The sequence below is a fragment of the Coptis chinensis genome, chromosome 7 (genome assembly GCF_015680905.1).
Source record: "Coptis chinensis isolate HL-2020 chromosome 7, ASM1568090v1, whole genome shotgun sequence".
Lineage (NCBI taxonomy): Eukaryota > Viridiplantae > Streptophyta > Magnoliopsida > Ranunculales > Ranunculaceae > Coptis > Coptis chinensis.
Window position 1 is genome coordinate 75,114,458 of NC_141462.1, and position 15,890 is coordinate 75,130,347.

Consider the following 15,890-nt stretch of genomic DNA (forward strand, 5'->3'; position numbering starts at 1 on the left):
ACAAATAGACTTCTTTCAGAGTCTAACTTCGTCTCCAAAACTGAGAAGGAATTGGCTCAAAGATTAATGCTTTCATGCGCCTCGACCTTACGATCCATGCATCTCGATCACGAGCAATGTGTCCGATCGCGATCCATCGTCCCAGATGCGGAAGTCTATTTTGTCTCTTCTGCTCTATCCTTCTATCCTCTTTGCGGGATTTGGTCCAAGCAACGAATCCTTTTGCCTTGGGCTTCCAAATAGGCTTTAAAATAGGTCAAAGTCACATCTTTAATACCTTCAATTCCTTGGCCTTCTCTATGATTGTCCACGGGCTTCCCATGTGATCCTTAATGCTCCGAATTGCTTCGTTTTACCATTTTTTCTCTAATATTCCACAAAACTCTCTTTTTCACCTGTAGAATCATAAAATATAACTTACAAATACTATTAGTGCACTAAGATGGCTAAACAAGAGGCATAATCGAGGGTTAAATAATTGCACTTTATGAGCACTTATCACAACTCCCAACTAGCCTTTTGCTAGTCTCTTAGCAAATAAGGTAAAAAATAGATAAGTGATCAAAATCACATCCTAATAACAAAAATAAAATCCTAACTCATTTTTGCAGGCATCACGATTACATTTACCATATGTAACAAGGCTTTAAACCTTTAAGTTCCCCAAAAAGGACGAGTTGTAGTCTTGTGAGGGTTTCCAGGTGATATACTCACAAAATCAATAAATAGCATGTTCAAGAATGATAGTATTTTTTAGAGAGAGAAATTCCTTACCCACTCAGTGCTTACTCCAACAGACGGTCTCCATTGCTAACTACATTGCTGCAAAGACTCGTAGATTATGATGGGAGATAGTAAAAATTGACAAAATTCTCAATGAAGGCTTATGCGTGTACTTAGTCAATCTCCTATACTCTCCTATCCAAGAAACGGAATCCCTAGTTTACCTTTATACAGATAATCTTGACTTTTAATCTTCATCAATTATACTCTCATAAAAGAATCTCTCAGAAGATGGTATACTATTTTACCTCATGTATGTGGGGAAAAGAATAATGAATACAAATATCCCACATACTACCTTGAAAAACAGACTTCTGGATGAAAGTAGTCTCAAGGAAAGAATGTCAATCACATTTGAAGTGTCGGGTCCTTCACTTTAGCATCCTCTCACATATTCTAGACTTTGTACGATACTGTAGTGATAATTTATGGGTTGTAACTTGGCTTGGGTATTGGTTTATGAAGGAAAGGTAAAAAGGATTCAAAGGTTGTTTCTGAAAAACACTAAGGGTTTTGCTTCTTTCTTTGGAAGATTTCTTCAAATTCTGTATTGCAGAGAAAATTCTTCCTTTGTCTTAGCTTTTCCATCCATTCTGTTCAACCTTTTTTTTTTACTCAGTGATATATCCTTGATTAGTACTAGATATGCTTGTTTTCCACTAGCTTCTTTCACTTAGAACAGAATGATGGTCTTCATTGTATCTTTCTGGTATTTCCTTGTAATCTTCCTTTTGTGTTATTTCTTCCTCTTTGTGCCCCTTGTATTCTCAGAAACAGATGGGTATGGCTGATAAAGATTTTGGCTATACTCCTTGTCTGGAGTTGGGTAAAGGGTAAAGGGTTTTATGAAAAAAAATGGCTTATTGTAAAGCTCAAAAAGGTTTAACATGATGGTCCTACTAGGTGGGATAAAGGCTGAATGGGTTCACTACTTGACTTATCAGTATGATACTCTGTTTCAAATAGACTACAAGACCTAATGGCTATCTCCCCAGTTGATGTCACTTCGTGATTAACCAAATCAATGAATAATGAGACTATATTACAACGACATAAAGAACTCTGAAAGATGTTGAGTCACTAAGACTTCGGATTTTTAATAAGACTCTCCAAAGAATGGGTATAAAGCTCAAGTCTCATGGGCTAAGTCTAAAAAATTCTACTTCCAGTTTAATAGGGGGTTAAATCTCTTTCTAGCAAAAGTACACAAAACCCACCCGATTATGGTGGTGCCTTGATAAAGAATTCTATCAACAAGAACTATGTCCGAGCATAATAAATAGTCTAAGCGGTAATGAAATCAATAATATCAACTATCTATCAAACTTAACACTAAGCGAAGATAGAATACATATCCCGACTCATCATTAAAATTCAATTTTCTCATCCTCACGATATATAAAACAAAAATATTTTTGTTTTTGAAAACTAATTTTCGAAATTCATTTCTCAAGTACACCCTCCCCCAACTTAACATATGCATTGTCCTCAATGTATAGAAATTAAGTAAATGAAATAAATGAGAAAAAGGGAAGATGTTACCATTGATGTCGAATTACATGGTTCTTTCTCTGTCAAATAAAGGTTAAGTTCACAAAAATAGAGAAAATCATGTATAATTAGTCTAAATCAAAATTAATCCAAAAAATAAGGACATTTCCTTTTACCAAGTTTTTTTTTTAAGTCAGATCCCTAAGACTATATATCATTATCAATTTGGATTGAGGAGATCAAATTTTCTTACCCAAATCTGACGAATGTTTGGAGGACGAGGAGGTCTTACCTTGTGGGTTGTCAAAAATACTCCTTGATATGCTGGAAAGATTGCTGGTGAAGTTGCTTCTCTACCTTGAACTATTTCAGGTCTGATGATTGTGTGATAGGCCTTGTGGTTCCTCTGTGTAGAAGATTGACAAAATTTTTTCTTTCTAACAGGACAATAGTATCTGATGTGCCCTTTACCACCATAGTAATGATAATGGATGTCTGGCTGACTATGCTCAAGGTAGGCGGTAGACTGGTTCACATACTTCTCTCGTTCAGACAATAATGGTGTAGAAGAGGCTTCAACAGTGCAATGCTTCTTATCAATATGGTCCACTTTCTGCTTCAGAAGACTCATTTCAGTTTCTAGATTCTGTTGTTTTTCCAAAACTTCTTTAAGCTGATTCTCTAGCAACTGGTTTTTCTCTCTGTCAATTTTCCATTATGCTAACTTAAATCCTAAATTTTATGCAGAGATTCCAAGAACATGGCTAGCAACGCCTCTGTGATAGGGTTCTCAGGTTCATCACAGTTTTCTGTAGATTGAGCACTCTCAATTGTATCTTCGAATGGGAAGGATTCTTGTATCATGCTATCAAGGAAGTACACCTCTCCACCTTCGGTGTCATCACAATCCTTATGCAACAGGTGAAAGATATTTATGTCTATGGACATCTTATCAAAGTTGATCTTCATTTAACCATTGTGACAATTTATCAAAGCTTTTGCGGTAGCGAAGAAAGGTCAGCCTAGAATAATTGGTATTTTATCAAAGGCCTCCTAGGTGTCTATCATAATAAAATCCACTGGATAGTAGAAATCGACTACTTGAACAAGAACATCCTCAACTATGCCTCTGGGAGTCTTGGTAGAACGGTCAGCTAACTTCAATTTGACTTGTGTAGGCTTTAGGTTCTCCAGGCCCAATACTTGGTACACATGATATGGCAAGAGATTAACACTAGCACCAAGGTCTAAAAGAGCATTACCCATGAATTTTTCTCCTATCTTGCATGATATTATAGGACTTCCTTGATCTTTGAGCTTGATTGGAGCTTGCTAATGGATAATAGATGTTGTTTGTCCAGCTGAAAACGCTCGCTTTGGAACATGAGTACTTCTCTTTATGTTACATGCATCCTTCAAGAATTTAGCATATGATGGCAACTGCTTGATCGCTTTGAGAAAGGGGATATTGATGTTATCTTTCTCAAATGCCTCCTTCATCTCTAAAAATTGCTTGTCCTTTTTACTTTGTGCAAAAAACATAGGAAAAGGTGTCTTTGGTACAAACACATCAGTATGTGTCTGCTATTCTTTCTCTTTGGCATTCTTGCATATCTTGTCTTGGTTATCTTGACAAATGGGAGTTGAAAGGACTTCTCCCACTTCCTTTCGAACTTCATTTGAAATCTTGACCGATTGCTCTGTAGCAATGTCATCATGAGAAGGTAAGTCAACCTTGTTGTCTATATTCAATCCTGATCTGAGAGTAGTAATTGAGCTGACATGATCATGGAGGTGATCAGTACTAGAAGTTGTCGCAATGTGGCACACATCTTCACTCCTCGATATTGGTTGCAATAAGCTAGGTTTAATGGCTTGTGTCTTTACAAACAAAGCAGTAGTGAGTTGGTCGACCTTAGCCTCTAGAGACTCTATTCTAGAACATTGACTTGCCTGAGATTGCTGGAGATTGAGCTGAGACTATGCAATAAGCTCTAGAACACTTTCAAACTTTTGATTTTTCTGTGATAGCAAAGTAATAGCATTCTCCAGGTTGGCAGATGCGATATAATTTCTCCTGGGATCAGGCACTAACTCTCCACTTGTATTGGAATTCTGTTGAGAGTATAATTGTTGTTGAGGAACCAACTGTGAAGCTTGACTTGTCTGTGGAATATAACTTTGATCTTGAGAACCTGGGGTTCCAGCGTTCTGTCTCTAATAATTGCCTTGAAAGCTATTACCACCTTGGTTAGGTATTTGAAATGAGTTTATATTGTACTCTCCAACTGATGCATGTTGATAGTAACCAGGACATTCTAGAGTTGCATGAGAAGTGTCCGAACAGACTTCGCAGTATCGGCTAGCTTGCATGACTGGGAGATATTTAGCTTGAGACTTGTTGATCTTGGAGGGATTAATAGGGAACTGATTGAATTTCTTACTCAAAGTTTCAATGCTGGTGGCCAGGCTGGCCAATGTAGACTTCAGTTCTTGATATGATTGTTCATGTGCTTGGTAACCAAATTGCTTTGGCTCCCCCTCCATGCTAGCGACATCCTTGTTGCTAGTAGTCCATTGTTGTGTTTCTTCAGCTAAATTGTCGAGAAAGTTGTAAGCTTCCTCTCCATCCATTGATGTAAACTTGCCTTTGTGCATTGACTGTATCATCTACTTGTTCATCATCGAGAGTCCTCGATAGAAAAAATGAGCAAGTGTGCTCTTATCAAAACTATGATATGGACATGCGACTAGCAAATTATTTAATTTCTCCCAGCTTTGATGATATTCTTCAGTCACCTTCCCTTTGAAATTGCTGATAGCTTGCTGCATGGTATCTGTCTTCTGGGGTGGGTAGAACTTGTTCATAAACTTTGTTCTCAACTTCTCCCAGTTGTTGATTGAATTGATCGACTGTGCAATTAACCATTCGGATGCTTTACCTTCGAGTGAGAGTGGAAAAAAAATTAACTTGATACTCTTATCTTTGATATTTTGGTTCTTGAAAGTTCTGAGAACTGATAGAAATTTGTTCATGTGGACATAAGGCTAAACATTGTCTGAACTATTAAACTTTGGAAGCATAGAGATTACTGATGCTCTAAGTTCAAACTGGTTAGCTTCTGTCTCTGGAAAAACAATACTATTTGGTGGGTCACCAATGATTGGTGAATAGAAATCACTTAGCTTCTTCCTCTGTTGTGCTTGCATGGGTGGGATAGCTTCAGGATTATTGGTGTCCACAACACCTCCATCATTGCATGCCGCCATTATATCAATCTCGTCTAGTATTCTTGTGAGTCGGTTGTTGAACCTTGTCCACTGTTGTGTTTTTACCGGATGATGATATGGACGACGGGGCATACACTAGAAAATGCTATGCGAAAATGACGAAAAACTATCCTACAATGCTTGAATAATAAGCAACTATTCTAAATTATACTAAAATGTAAAACTACTTTCCTTCAAATGGGTTGGGCTTTGCAGCTAGTATCTCGCCCGTTGTCTAAAGTTGTCTCTTCTAGGGTTATGGTGAATCACTTGGATTGCTTAAGTACCACGGCCCACAGACGATAGTCCGTTTGTCAAGATTCAGATAAGAAACACTAGAGTTTGATATTTCACTGTGTTGGCTTACAACTTCAATTGTTGAAAAAGTCCTAAATGCAATTATACTAGAAAACAATAAAACTAAACTATGATGTGATAAGAGCCCAAAACTGTAGTTTTAACCCCTTAACAATCGTACTTTTAGACCAATTATGTGAATAATAAGTAAGAGTTAATACTGATTACGTGTTTTTATGCATTTCAGGCTTCAAAGTCCATTATGTGCAGAAATGTGCCACTTTAGCGAGATAAAGGAGCAAAGGTCGGTTGCTAAGGAGTTCTGTGATTAAAGGCCAATTTTCAAGAGGACAAAGCCTCTGTAAAGCCAGGTCAAAAGATGAAAAGTCAAAGTCCACGCGGGCAAAAACAGAGTACAAAGTCAGCAGAACTTCCAAAGATCATATCTTTGGACTCAGCCTCAGAATTGGGCCTACCTTATGTCAAAACGACCGACTCGGAAAGAGATTTCCAATGGTCCAAGCCTGGACCTAATCAGAGGAGCAGAAGTGGATGAAAAGTCTATTGAAGCCAAATCCAGCTGAAGAGCCCTATTCGGACTGAAAGAATTGGGTTTTGGGCCCGATTTTCCGGCCCAAAATATGGCTCCAAGCCCATGCACGATTTTTGGATCTGAAAGTATAAAAACAAAAGCTTGACTCTTTGAAAAGATATAGATAGGAGGTTAGAAAATAAAAGTAGCTTAGAATAGAAAGTAGCCATTAGAATAGCTTCTAGATCTAGTTTTAATTGTTTTTAATTAAGTTTAGTTTCATTTTCATTCTTTGTTTTAGATTAAACCTTTAAAATATTGTATTCATTTGATTAGATTAATAAAATAGTTTATTATTATTCAATTCGTTTTCTGTCATTACATTTATAGATCTAGTTTAAATTCTTGTTGATATCATTTCTTAATTATTAATTAGATTTTAATTATTGTTTAATTTAGATTAGTAAATTTCAATTCTTTATAGTATGTTTAGTTTTAATTTAATTGGAAATGATTGCATAATGATTCTCGGCTAAACCTCCATTAGAGGGGGTTGAGAAGCCTTGATGAAAGCTTGAGTTGGGTTAGCGTAGGATAGTCGTAATTTCTATTCCACTCTGGAAACGATTAGTTCACCATGAGAATGGGTTTAATCGTTCACATACTAGTTATGAATTGTTAGAAATGCCATGTGTAATTAGGGATTATGAAGAACCAATTGTTCTGCGTAGCAGTTCAATTCGAACTACGACGATTCGTCGTTAGCAAGTTAAGTTTGGTTGTCGTGTTTAGTTAAGTTTGGTCTTAACCTTGTATGAGATTAAGGTCTGGTCGAACAAAAATACCTAACGTAATTACACGGCGACATCAACAAGCACGCCTATCTAATATACCATTCATTGCACCTCTAGCTACTATTCCACATACTCTACCTGACACAAAGCCCGACGAAGGAGAGACTCCTCTCTCGGACTCTTATAAAGCCTTGAGCGATATCCCCAAATCTTGCATCGTTCTTGCAGACCCAGTGGGGGATTTCCGAATCCCCCCAAATATTTTTAATTTGTTACCCGTTTTCCATGGTTTAGACCATGAAAAACCTTATCAGCACATGCGTAGGATTGAACAAGTTCTTACAACATTCCACCATCCTACGGTAAGTGTTGGACAAATTAAACTCAGGGTATTTCCCTTCACTTTAGCCGATAAGGTGGCGTCTTGGTTAACTGCCCAAGCACCTAATTCTGTGGACTCGTGGGCTAAACTTGTTCAGCTGTTTATGGAACATTTTTACCCACCCCTAAAGACGGATGAGATGCTTTCGAAGATTCATTTCTTTCGACAAAATCCTCATGAATCATTTTCAGAGGCTTGGAATCGTTTCACCGATCTCCTTATAGAGTGTCCACATCATAACCTCGCGAAAGACACGTTAGTTCGTGCCTTTTTCAAAGGACTTCTACACCACCATAAAGAAGTCCTTGACATAATGAATGGTGGTAGTTTCCTAAGTAAAGGAGCCTCGGAGGCTAATCAATTTTTAGAGGATCAAACTAAGCGAAATAACAACTGCGGGGGTAGTGACGATATCCACCGCTCCGCTAGTTCTTCTAATACAGTTAAGGCCGCTGGTATGTTTGAGATGAAACACAATCCCGAGCTTAAAACTCTAATCGAATCACTCACTAAAAAGGTAGAGGCCATTTCTGTACAACAAAAGCCTATCCCCGTCATGAATGTAAATTCCAATCCATGTAGTTTCATTTGGAGTCCCCGAGCATCCCGACTCCCACGCGTCCTATAGCCTATGAACATGCTTGTTCCATTAATAGTGAACCTAACACCCCTTGGAGACAAAATCCCAACTTTGGAGAGAAATAACCAACAAGTCACACCTCCGGGTACAATAATCAATATGTTAGGCCAACGCCCAGTTATAACCAAGCTCCACCACGACAAGGATAGGGTCAGGGTAATTATAATAATTATAACAACCAAGCGCAACCTCGACAAGGTCAAGCACAAGGTCAAGGTAATTATAATAATTATAATGCTAATAGAGGTATCGTTCCGGTAAATAATAACTATCACAATCCGCCCATAAATAATCGACGCGAGATAGTTCCAGTCACACCACCCGTGACCACTACACCCACCCAACCGGATCGCCTTGACAGCTTCATACAGGTGAGCCAACAACTCTTCCAAACCATGGCTCAATCTAACAAACAGCTTCTACAATCCGTTAATAATTTAAGCCAACAGTTGGCCCAAGATAAAGCCCAACCCAAAGGTGTGTTTCCAGGTCATGCGATATCTAATCCTAAAACAACAAACGCAGCCTTTGAGGTAACCGGTAATACTAGTAATGAAAATGAAAACGTAGGTGAGCTAAATGCCATCACCACTCTCCGTTCTAGCAGAGTGGTTGATAACAAAGTAACTATGCCTATGGTTACCCCATCAGTAGCCCCTACACATGCTACTTTACTAGATACCGAAATCGAAACTGAAGAGCCTACCACTGTAGAGGTACCACTTACAACACAACCTAAGAAACAGAAAGCCAAAGTTAAACATCCAGGTGATACATATGCTAAATATAGAGAGAAATCACCGTTTCCACAAAAATTAGCCATGTTAACCAGGGATACAAATTATGAGGAGATTAGGGACGTTTTCAAGAATCTAACTATAAACCTTCCCTTCCTCGAAGCTATTAAAAAACTACCACACCATGCTAAGTTTCTTAAGGAGTTGTGTACTACTAGGCGTAAGACCAATATACCAAAAGACGCTTTTAACGAATTCCCAACTCTATCCGAACATAATGGAATTGTTAAGTACAAGGACCCCGGTCGCCCCATCAGACAATGCACCTTAGGAGATTCCTATACGACGACCGCGTTATTAGACCTGGGGGCTAGTGTTAACTTACTCCCGTTTTATTTGTATAGACAAATAGGTCTAGAGGAGATGCAACCCACTAAAATGACGTTGCAATTAGCTGATCGGTCTATTAAGTATCCTAAGGGTGTGGTTGAAAATGTGCTGGTAAAGGTTCAGGATTTCTACTATCCGGTTGATTTCGTCATCCTCGATACAAAAGTTGCGAACGACTCTGTCCCGATCATCTTAGGGCGTCCTTTCTTGGCAACTGCCAATGCGCTCATAAATTGCCGCGATGGTTCGATGTCCATGTCTTTTGGCCATCTTTCTGTTGAAGTAAATGTTTTTAAAACAAAGACACAGTTACCCGATTCGTCTATGGATGGAGAGGTTAGCATGATCGAGAACTTCGCTCGAGATTATTTCAACAACACGTTCCCTGATAATCAGATGCCCAAATTTCTTTCCTTTGAAAGTTCAGACTCCAACGTTTTCATCCCTACACTAGTCGGTACACATATTATGAATGAAGACGAGATAGATGACTTTCTCAAAGATATAGAGGAATACCATAGTACTGTGGATATGACCAAGCTAGATGAGGAATTCGATGAGTTTCTTAAAGCAGGTGATGAGTCACCCTATCAAGAACTACTTTGCACAACATCCTCCTCGACTCCCCTCCTTCCACCCTTTCAAAGGAATCTCGAGTTTGCACTCGATCCTTTTGTTTCTCCTATGCTTCATAATTTTTTAAATCCTCCTAGCAAACAAATACTTCAGAAGGACAAACCATTTGACACCTTCATTTTCAGAATTGAGACCGTCCCTACCTACACCATGAATGAGTTTTGTGCTAAACCCACATCCTCAGTTTTTCCATGCTTTCCTTCTACAACTTCTCCATATCCACCATATCTTCCATAACCATTCACTTTTCCACACTTATTCACTAGGACATCCTCTCATTCAAAGATGAAAAAGAAGGTGCATGCTAGGTTACGATATAGGTCTATCAGACCTCGTTTTCATTTCACTAGGTTGCGTCATAGGAAATTTTGGTGCTTGATTGTGTTTGGGTATGTTTTTTGTGATATTTATTTATGGAATGATCCACAACTATTTCGGTTGTTGATATATGATAAACTGCATGTTCATACATATGTTTAGATAAAGTCTCAAGTATCTGACTATAAACGACTCAGTTTTTGTGTTTGGTGCATTTCCTTTCATTTCCAGATATTGGTGAGTGCACCATTAAGGTAACCGGGCCCTCCCTATGGAGTGTGTGGATGTAAGTACCGGATCCTAAGTCTACGTTTAACATAATTCACGTTTTCCACTCTTGCATATTTTCTCGGATTTTTGAGCCGTGTTTCTCTATGGGGTGAATTATGTCCTTATTGCTTATTGTTTTTCCTTATAAAAAAAAAATATTAAATAATAAACATAGTAATCTAGGAAGTCTCGGGAATCTGACTTTAAAAGACCCACTTTTAAAATAATTTTTTTTTCCTAAACTCTGTTGTAAAAAATTTGTTTGGGGGTGGGGTGTTCGTGTTTCCGTCCTAGAATGTTTTATGTCCCATTAGAGTTGCTTAGGCCGTTTAATTGTATTCTGATTCGGGTTGATATAATCTATGAATTTACAGTTCATTCGTTCGCATAACTTACGTCATGCACGCACTTCGAGGCATTTTCCACTATCTTATATGTAATCCACTATTGGAATAGAGTGTTTTTTGGATCATTGGATTGGAAATTCCCTCCTGATCATTTCCATATCTCATTCGCAAAAATCGGCCCGGTAATGAAGCGGCAATGTTAGTTTGAAGTCGCGCTAAAAATCGATAAAAATTTGAAAAATTCGAATTGGGCTTGGGCCCAACCCGCGCGCACCGGCAGCGCACCTGTGCCCCTATGTTTCCACCAACAGTCGTGCGTTTTCATCTTTCAAACTGCCATTGACAAACTTCCAAGCTTCAAACCCTAACAAAAAAATAAAATTAAAAAGAAACCTAACTACACCCACGCCAAACATCCAAATAAATTTCAAATCTTCTCAAAAACCTTTCCACCACCACCTCCATCAATTTACAAAACCAAAAACCACCAAAAAATCCAAATCTTGGTGCTACCGCGCCACCACACCACCACCACCATCGTTTTTTTTAGTGAGGTAGTCCCTCATTGCTTCCCCCTACCTTATTCAAACCCCCTAACCTTATCAAAACTTCCAATGGCTCAACAACGCCGGATTTTGCTAGAGCAAGTATTTACTGGCACCTACTTCATGCCGTTTTACGGTAATGAAATGATTAGTAGAGATTGGAATAGCTTGTGGTACTCGACCGACGCCTTTTACCACGAAGAGTTAGTCCGACGGTTTTACAACACGAAGGAGTTGGAGGGGAATCGAATTTTTGTTACGGTGGCAAAGAGGAGGAAGGAAGTAACTACTGGGTTGTTGGCTGAGATTCTAGGCATTCCGCCTAGAATCCATCTTGATGCCACGTAACAGGAGTCGAGTTGTTGATGAACACGACTGTTACCAAAGGGAACTACAATGTGAGCTCTCATTGTGTTCGCCAGGCATCCCTCAGAACTAACCAGCTGGCTACAGCTTAGTGGATTGGTAGGAATGTCATAGGGAAGGAGAAGGTCGTCATATCGGTCGGTCGAATCTGCCTTCACATTCTATGGATACTCGGGGAGCGTAGTATGAGTTATGTATCTTGGAGTTTTGCTTAACATGATTAGGGGAGAGTAGGGAAGTCTATTGCACCTCTCCCTGCTTTGATAACCAAGATCATCTTTGAAGTTGAGAGTGGCTCAGACGCGATAGATTTTACCTCATACTACACCGAAATCATCGGATTTATAAGGAGTGTATCCAACAAGTTTGGAGGTTGCCTGAGGATAGGGTAGTCGACGAGGAGGACATCGGAAATGAGAATGACTCGGAGGACAAGGAAGACTTGACATGTTTTGATGCTGATGCCTTAGAGAGGTGTTGGTCAGATGCAGAACGTATGGCTGTGATTCATCGTGGCATGCGTTCACTCAATACTATCTGGGAAGACCTTCGGACTCGACAGGCTACTATCCACCATAACTTCGAGATTCATACCCAGCGAGAGGATGAGCGGTGGGAACAGATGAGGGTCGAGCTAGAAGCTCGCCCGGTCTCGGGCGATATGCTTGCACGCTTTGCACCTAACGGGGATTCTCCTTCTGAGGATACATCATCGAGGCACGAGCGTCGTCGCCGAAAGACGAATGGTGCTGGCCCATCGGGAGCTCAGGAGCCATCTCCTGAGCGTGTGCCCTCCGCTACCAGTATCGACGTGTTTAGGGATAATATAGCTTGATGATTTTTATTTGTAGTTTTATTATTGTTAGTTATTTTTAATGTCAGTTTTAATTCGGTAATTTGAATTTTGTAGTGAAATGTACTTTGAATGAAAAATTTAATATAATGCGGTTATTTTCATTGTGCGTGGTTGTTTAATATTGATCCCACCTTCCTAAATTATTTGGGGGTGGTATTATCTATTCCAGCATGATTTTTATATGACCCTCGTTTTTAGAAGTTATTTCGGAGTTACGATGAGAATATTGCCGATCTAGGCATATCTATGAATAAATATTGGTTAGGATGAAATCTCGATAAGTTAAGTAGTTTTATACTAAATTCAACCCAAAAGATACTAGGGTTGTTTTAGAATCAAGAATATGAGTTGTTTCCGTTTCGGGTTTGAAAATTTTAGTATTTCCGAAAATTGCCGTAAAATTTTGGCAACTTCCCGATTCGTTTTAGCAACTTAAAACCTATAAAAACTTCATTCATTATACACTCACAACCCACACTACACCTAACTTCCATCTCTCACCTTTCACTCCCACGTTTCCCGTTGTTCTTCACCATTTTCACAAATCAGCACCTCGGGCGCACTTTCTGCCTGATGGAGTGCACTGCGCCGTAAAGCCATTGTCGAAATTTTACGAGCGCATTCCCTGCTTCAAGAGGAGCGTATCTGCGCCCAAAACATCTTGAAATCCAAAACACCCGAAAGCACTCGCTACGACCTCCTCCGTAGACCATAAATTTCCAGTTTTTTCGGGGCTGTTCCCGGATCGATTCGCAATTGTTCTAGAGGGTCGTTTTGAGGTGACATCTCCTACAATAATACCGAATAGTCTTTTCGAAGATTTGTTCCAAAGCACCACTTATGGTGCTTGGTTTTATGGCGATCACATCATAAACGAGGGGAACCGCTTATGGTAAGACTGATGAACTTTATTCTCCAGTACTTGCATCTTATTTTTATGATAATTGTATTTTCTTTGAGAGATCAGATGGAGAACAAGTGTTCTCCATCAACATTAATGAGGAACCAATGGAAATTACCAGGTTCTTGCTAGCATTTGTTCTTGGACTTGCTATGCCCGCTGAAATACAAGACCCATGGTGCTATTGGGTAGATAATATGCATGTCTACACTTATGAGTTTTTGCATGAGTCGTATGGGGCAGGCATTTTCCGTATCGAGGACCAAGGGGAATATAACGTCGTCTTTGGTAGCCTGTCCATGAACATAGGAACTGTTATGTTTTGGATCATGCTAAACATTTTAGGGGAATGACGTTTTTCTTCTGTGAATGATGCCACTTGCAGCGTCTTCCTTGCTTTAGCCACGGGACGTATGTGCCATGACCTTCCCAGAACCTTGATGTCTACTTTAGCACGAGCCCATAGCATGAGGCATAAGTACCTTCTTATGCATGTTCTAATTTCCCATATTATGCTATGTTTCTTTCCTATTTTTTGTACACGTTTCACGGATTGGATTACGGTCGACACTGTGTGACCCACCAATAGTATTATTCGATCGTTCCGTACAATGACTTGGCAAGGGTGGAGGATACAACCTCATCAGGTTGCACCCTACACCCCCGTCGGGATCCAAGTGGCTTAATAGGTTAGCAATAATAGATGATAAATGGCGGGAAGCCTGGCAAATTATCATGGCATGGCAGGATGCGAAGGAACCACACTTCTTTATAGAAGAAGAGGATGAAGAGAATGACGAATAAGTGGGAGTGCAGGTAAGTTTTATTTATTTATTTCCAGTTAGTGTCTGTTTATGTCCCAAGCAAGTAGTTTCTTACTACCCCATAACGTTGCGTTAGTTTTTTTTTATAGAGTTGCGTCAGTCTTTTTTTATTTTCTATATTAGTATGTTCTAACCTTGTTTTGCAGATGTTCCAGAATTTCACGCGTTTCCATGGTATTTTTCCTACCCTCTTTATTTAAATGCTTTGAGGACAAAGCATGCTTTTTGTTTGGGGGGACATAGAAACACGTGTAACTAAGGCATCTGTTAGGATATAGATATGTATAATATGCATTTGTTTTCAAGTTAAAAATTTCAAAAATATAAATAAATAAGTTTATGCTATACACTTAGGAATATTGGTATTGTTTTCTTTCTCTATGCTCTTAACAATCTAGAAGTCTCCGTAGCTTTTGCATCGAGAATAATTGTTAGAAACTTAGGTTAATATGTAGGTAATAATCTTTGCATCTATCTATAAATATATTACATGAGTATCTATGATTGTTAGCGATAAGTTTCAAATCTAGGCTAGAGTACTTATTCTACAAATCCTGTGAGAATATAGCCTAAAGCCTTATATAAGTGAAACATTTGAGAAATGACACAAGGGAGAAGTAAAATCGGATAGAAATCACACGTCCACTTGCTTGATCACTAAACCATATCCTAAGCGAGAATTTAGGCCCTCTTTGGATCGATATAGCCAGAAATTCAAACCTATGAATTATTAAACGCTAATTAAGCCCCTCACGAGCCTTTATTTAGCCTTCCATAAACCACAATTCCTTTACCCCTGTTACAAAAAACAAAACAAAATAAAAAATTCAACTTACCCAATCTAGAATAAGTCTGAGAATAGAATGAGTGAAGAAAGAAGAAGAGAAAAACCTGTGTAAACAAAAATTAGTTAGTTGCTTCAGAAAAAGAAAAGAAGTTTCCATCCAAGGAAAAGAAAAAGAAAAATAGAAATAAAAACTCCAAAAATAGAATAAAAGGGAGTCAAAAGCCAAAGAAAAGGAAAAGAAAAATATGGCTAAGGATGGAAACATAGTATAGAAGCAAAAGAAAATAACAAGGTTTTCTCTAAGTTACATAGTATGAAGACTCTATTATCTCAGACTTGTCCTTTTTGAATATTCATTTCCTTCCTTCTTAAACCATCTCCTAATCCCCGCAATACCTAATAAAGACCTCTAGCTCAATTAGGAATAGGTTAGTGTGATAGTAAGTGGCAGATGTGTTGATCGACTCTGGCTTCCTTGTGTGTCATTGAGATTGTAAGGTAAAGTGTGCCCATTGCGCACTGGAGTAGCGAAACTTGAGTGGAAAAATCAGAGTGTTATATCTTGACTATTATTGTGAGAACCTACTTAAGGACGCTATTATGAGTTTCAGAAACGGACCTGTTACTACATTTCATAGTATTACTCATTGTATATATGTTTATTCGTAGATGATTGATTATTATGCATATATTAACTTAGGTTTTGACTTGATTATTCTATATT